This window comes from Mesoplodon densirostris, chromosome X (assembly GCF_025265405.1).
Source record: "Mesoplodon densirostris isolate mMesDen1 chromosome X, mMesDen1 primary haplotype, whole genome shotgun sequence".
Taxonomy (NCBI): Eukaryota; Metazoa; Chordata; class Mammalia; order Artiodactyla; family Ziphiidae; genus Mesoplodon; species Mesoplodon densirostris.
This window is the reverse complement of record NC_082681.1, coordinates 62,599,315-62,606,424: the sequence shown is the minus strand read 5'-3', so window position 1 is coordinate 62,606,424 and position 7,110 is coordinate 62,599,315.

Here is a 7,110-nt window from a genome sequence, read left to right as displayed (position 1 = left end):
ACTAAACTTTGATTTCCTTTTTGGGATTATGTATATTTCTTAAATCTCATGAAACTTTTAATATTTAGATTTATCATGATTTACCATTATGTAACTATTAAAAATTCAGGTTTGTTATCTCAAAACCCTATGTTTTTAGGGAGAGAGTCCTCAACTACACATGCTGGTGTATAGTTTGCAGATTCATACGCTAAGACTTAGCATAAGAAAATAATGTGAATGAACTAAAAATCTGGATCAATTGAAGTTAGATGTACAAGATTACATACATGCAAAAGTTGCATTTATTTTGCCAGGATTTACAAGTGAATAAAAACTGAAAATCCTGTCATCTCAATGATGGAAAATTTTACTATATTATTGAATATTCATTAGCACATAAATTATAAGTTCATATTCTCATTCCTGCCTTACTGCATTAGTATGCATTTTTTAGTTTACAGTTAATAAAATTCACTTTTTAATATATATGTCTATGAATTTTAATACATGCATAGTTATTTATAACCACTATAATGATTAGGATGTAGACTGGTCCCATCACCCCAAAAAGACTTCCCTCTCTAAAAGCAGGAACGAGATAAGTGTCCTTATATAGGTGAGTGGATATACTATGCAAATTTAAGATTTACTTCAAACTAAGTCACTTTCTCACCAGCATCTTCATATTTCTTGCTACCTTCTTGTTTATACTCGCCATCATATAAAACTCTAGCCCTAGATCAACTCAAACATATGTCTCTTCTGCAGTGTAATTCTGAAGAAAAATTCTACAGCTAAGTATATTGGTGATGCTACAGTTAAATAACTTCAATTTTAACTGGTAAGTACCTCTAAAATGTGTTCCTTTATTTCCTTTCCTACTGTCACTCTCATATTTGGGCTATGATTACATCTCACCTTGGGTACTGCAATAGGCTGCAAACGTATGGTTTTCCCTTTGGTTTTGCCCAGGCCACCCATTCCTCCTCACCCCACATCACCTCACCTGTATTACTCAACAGAATAACTTTTATAAAATACAAAGTTGGTATTTTCACCCTGTTGCTTATCTTTCAATGTCTTTTCAGAATCTATGAGTTAATATAATTCAAGCTACTTAGTATGGTCCACCAGACCATTCATTCTAATGCCTGCAATCTTCTTTATGACCCCTCCTTCACTGCATTCAATATTCCAACAATAATGAATTACCTGAAGTTATCTGACAGCATGATACCACCTTGAAGTTCCTGGTGTTTGTTCATGTCTTCCTCTTTGACTAGAAGTCACTCCAGCCTTTCTTTGGTAATATTTTACTTGTCCTCTAAAACTCAGCTCAGCTGGGGCTTCCTATAGCTTTCCACACGCCTTCTATCTTAATTAAATGCACATTTTGTACCTTCATTTATAATTTCTTACTGTGAGATTTGCTGAAAACAGACTCTCTTCATTTTATTTTATCTGAAAATGTCATTTCATTTTCATTCTTGAATATAGTTTTCAGTCTTTTAAAGGAGTTATTTTACTCTTTATGGTCCTCTGTAGATTCTTGTGAGAAAGCAGCCATTAATCAAATCAAATCTTTATTTCTTTATATATATATATAGTGTAACTTTTTTTGTGTGTGTGTGGTACTCAGGCCTCTCACTGCCGTGGCCTCTCCCGTTGTGGAGCACAGGGTTCGGACGTGCAGGCTCAGAGGCCATGGCCCACGGGCTTACTTTTGGTTTAATTTTCATTTTAATTTAAAATTTCCTGCTTTAAACAGATTGACTACTATGTACCTAGGTATGGATTTCTTAGTTTCATTCAGCTTGTGTTTGTTGAGTTCCTTGAATCTGTGTTTATGGGTTTTTTTTAAATCAAATTGGAAAAGAAAATTCTACCCATTTATTTCTAAAGATTTTCTTGCTTGTATTTTCTTCTAAGTATTTTTTCTTTGCCCCATTTTCTCTCTTCTCTATTTTTGGAAATCTAATTACATGTATATTTTAGACTGATATTGTCTAACAGTTTTCTCTAGCTACATTCATTTCTTTTTTTCACTTTCTTCTTTCTGTTCTCTATATTGAACAACTTCTAATTATCTACATTTAAGTTCCTTCCCTCCTTTCTTTATTATTCCTATCTTCTTCTTAAGCCTGTCTAGTGTTTTACTCTACCTTAACATTTCTCTGCTATTTCCTAACCTTTAATTCATTGCAAGCATATTTTCTTATACTCTAATAAGAATAGTTAAAATAGCTGCTTTAGAGGTCTTATCTGTTATATCCAAGATCTGGTTCATCTCAGGATTAGTGTTGATTGCATTTTCCATCTTTTCTGAGAATGTTTTCTATTTTCTTGTTTGGATGTTGGACAATTTTGGATTCCAGACATTATAAAAATGTGGATGTTAGGGATTTTGTAACTTTCTTCCAATGAATGTTTTTTTTTCTTTTTCTGGCAGGCAATCATCTTGGTTGACCTTAAATTGCAATCTGTTTCTTAGATCACATCTCAGTTCAGATGATTTCTTTTTCTTAGCTGAGCTGTTTTGTGTCTGCATCACACATGTATAGTTCATGTACAATATTATCCATAGGAATGGGTAGACAGAATTGTGAATCCCATTTCTGTGAATCTACCTTTTTCCCTTCCAGAATTTCACCTCTCTTTAACTGCTGACGTTTCTTCACATTCAGTCTTCTGGGTACACAGATCAGAAAGGTTGTGTTTTATTTTTGTTTTGTTTTGTTTTGTTTGTTTGTTTTGTTTTGTTTTGTTTTCACTGATGCCCCTGCAACCCTCTTTTCAATGACAACTCTTCCTGGCTCCAGACTAAAAGCTACAAAGTGGAAACTCACTCCATATAACTCTTCTTTACCAAGCAGAGACACTCAACCAAATTTTCCCTGCTTCTGTTCACTTTCCAAGGCCTTTTTGTACCTCTTTTGTGCTTTATTTCTAGAGTTTATAGTTTTAGAGTTTATAGTTTATATCTGTAGGAAAATCTATCTCATGAGATCTTAATGAAATATTATCTGAAGTTAAATGACCTTTTTTTTTAAAATTTATATCTCAGTGTAACACTAAAGAATACTGTACATGTCTCTTTTATGGATAATGATGCCTCAAAAGTCTCACTTTTGTATGGCTCTCCATGATCTCATGATATTCAATGACCTTCTCATTACTCAAATAGGTGAGGGTTGCAAAGAGTCAAATTTCAATTCAATATATTTTACAGCTTTATTAAAAAAATTTTTTTTCCAGGTATACAATAAGCTGCCTAGGAAGGTATTGAGCTTATCCATACCTCCATTATTCAAAAATATTTATTAGTGTCTGTTATTGGGAAGGCCCTTTGATTATAGTTTCAAATAAAAGCTAAGAAATATGTGGATAGAATTGTATGAAAATTTAAATATCAACAATATGATCTAACTAGATACCCTATAATCTGAAATTATTGGTGAATATTTGTAAATAAAAAAAAGCAACATTAAACTCCACAGGTCAACAAGATTTGTGATTCCTTATAATTAATTTTCATTAAACATGTAAGTGCTGGTCATTTACAATGCTTGCCCTTTTCATGGATTTCATGGTTTGCTGAAATATAGTAATAATGAGAGTGGTTTGTATTTGGAGTGGTAGTTGCTGGATCTGGCAAGTTAAAGTGAAATGATCTGATAGGTTTATAACCGTGATACTGCTTTAAGCCAAAGGAAGATTTTTCCTAATATAGAAAGTGCATAGTGATGAAATAATTCCCCTTGACACAATATGTGCCAAATGTCATTAAAATACTAAGTGACATTTTAATGTGTCCTAATTAGTATTAAAAAAACCTTTAGAATTATGAAAGTTTTTGATATACAAATATGTCTACTTATGTTATTTGTTAAAATAGAATTTTGCTTACACATAACAGAGAATGCAGTACCTCAGTGTTTTCTAAGTTTTCATGTCAAAATCATTATTAATAAAAAATGTCACTACAATAAAATTGTAGATTCTATGCTTAAAATGTGATCAAGTTAGCAATTAGTATTCAAATATAAGCTGATATATATGAAAAACACAACAATAATAACGTATTTTAAAGATAACCTCATCCAACAGAGAGCAGAGAGCAGAAGCAAGAAGAACTACAATCCTGCAGCCTGTGGGACAAAAGCCACATTTACAGAAAGATAGACAAGATGAAAAGGCAGACAGCTATGTACCAGATGAAGGAACAAGATAGAACCCCAGAAAGACAACTAAATGAAATAGAGATAGGCAAACTTCCAGAAAAAGAATTCAGAATAATTATAGTGAAGATGATCCAGGAACTCGGAAAAAAAAAATAGAGGCAAAGAACGAGAAGATTCAAGAAATGTTTTTAAAAAATCTAGTAGAATTAAAGAAAAAAAAACAAGAGATGAATAAAACAATAACTGAAATGAAAACTACACTAGAAGGATTCAATAGCAGAATAACTGAGGCAGAACGGATAAGTAACCCAGAAGACAGAAAGGTGGAATTCACAGCTGCAGAACAGAATAAAGAAAAAGAATGAAAAGAAATGAAGAAAGCCTAAGAGACATCTGGGACAACATTAAATGCAACAACATTCACATTATAGGGGTCCATGAAGGAGAAGAGAGAAAGGACCCCAGAAAATAATGGAAAAGATTATAGTCAAAAACTTCACTAACATGGGAATGGAAATAGCCACCCAAGTCCAGGAAGTGCAGAAAGTCCCATACAGGAAATCCAAGGAGAAACACGGTGACACACATAGTAATCAAATTGGCAAAAATTAAAGCCAAAGAAAAATTATTGAAAGCAGCAAGGGAAAATGACAAATAACATACAAGGGAACTTCCAAAAGGTTAAAAGCTCATTTCTCAGCAGAAACTCTACAAGCCAGAAAGGAGTGGCATGACATATTTAAAGTAATGAAAAGGAATAACCTACAGCCAAGATTACTATACCTGGCAAGGATCTCATTCTGATTTGATGGAGAAATCAAAAGCTTTACAGACAAGCAAAAATTAAGAGAATTCAGCACCACCAAACCAGCTCTACAACAAATGCTAAAGGAACTTCTCTAAGTGGGAAACACAAGAGAAGAAAAGTCCCTACAAAAACAAACCCAGAACAATTAAGAAAACGGTAATAGGAACATACATATTGATAATACCTTAGACATGAATGGATTAAATGTTCCAACTAATAGACAGAGGCTTGCTGAATGGATACAAAAAGAAGACCCAAATATACACTGTCTAGAAGACACCTACTTCAGACCTAGGCACACAAACAGGCTGAAAGTGAGGGCATGGAAAAAGATATTTCATGAAAATGGAAATCAAAAGAAAGCTGGAGTAGCAATACTCATATCAGATCAAATAGATGTTAACACAAAGAATGTTACAAGAGACAAGGAAGGACACTACATAATGATCAAGAGATCAATCCAAGAAGAAGATATAACAATTAAAAATATATACACACCCAACATAGGAGCACCAAAATACATAAGGCAACTGCTAACAGATATAAAACAGGAAATTGAGAGCAACACAGAAATAGTGGGGGACTTTAACAACTCACTTACAACAATGGACAGATCCTTCAAGCAGAAAATTAGTAAGGAAACACAAGCTTTAAATGACACAATAAACCAGACAGATTTAATTGATATTTATAGGGCATTCCATGCAGAAACAACAGATTATACTTTCTTCTTAAGTGTGCACAGAACATTCTCCAGGATAGATCACAACTTGGGCCACAAATCAAGCCTCAGTAAATTGAAGAAACTTGAAATCATATCAAGCATCTTTCTGACTACAATGCTATGAGATTACAAATCAATTACAGGGAAAAGAACATACAAAAAAACACATGGAGGTTAAACAATATGATACTAAATAAGCAAGAGATCACTGAAGAAATCAAAAAGGAAATAAAAAATTACCTAGAGACAAATGGCAATGAAAATATGATGTTCCAAAACCGATGTGATGCAGCAAAGGTAGTTCTAAGCAGGAAGTTTATAGCAATAAAAGCCTAACTCAAGAAACAAGAAAATCTCAAATAAAAAATGTAACCTTACACGTAAAGGAACTAGAAAAAGAAGAAGAAACAAAAAGTTAGCAGAATGAAAGAAATCATAAATATCAGAGCAGAAATAAATGAAATAGAAACAAAGAAAACAATAGCAAAGATCAATAAAACTAAAATCTGGTTCTTTGAGAAGCTAAACAAAATTGATAAACCATTAGCCAAACTCATCAAGATAAAGAGAGAGCGGGCTCAGATCAAAAAAATTAGAAATAAAAAAGGATAAGTTACAACAGACATTGCAGAAATAGAAATCATCCTAAGAGACTACTACAAGCAACTCTATGCAAATAAAATGGACAACCTGGAAAAAATGGACAAATTCTTAAAAGGTATAACCTTCCAAAATTAAACCAGGAAGAAATAGAAAATATGAACAGACCAGTAAAAAGCAATCAAATTGAAACTGTGATTAAAAATCTTCCAACAAACAAAACTCCAGGACCAGATGGCTTCACAGGTGAATTCTATCAAACATTTAGAGAAGAACTAACACCCATCATACTCAAACTCTTCCAAAAAATTGCAGAGGAAGCATCACTCCCAAACACATTCTATGAGGCCACCATCACCCTGATACCAAAACCAGACAAAGATACTACAAAAATATAAAATTACAAACCAATATCACTGACAAATACAGATGCAAATATCCGCAACAAAATACTAGAAACAGAATCCAACAGCACATTGAAAGTATCATACACCATGATCAAGTGGGATTTATCCAAGGGATGCAAGGATTCTTCAATATCTGCAAATCAACCAATGTGATACACCATAATAAAATACTGAAGAATAAAATCTATATGATCATCTCAATAGATGCAGAAAAAGCTTTTGACAAAATTCAAAACCCATATATGATAAAAACTCTCCAAAAACTGAGCATAGAGGGAACATACCTCAACATAATCAAGGCCATTGATGATAAACCCAGAGCAAACATCATTCTCAAAGGTGAAAAACTGAAAGCATTTCCTCTAAGATCAGGAACAAGACAAGGATGTCCACTCTCACCACTATTTT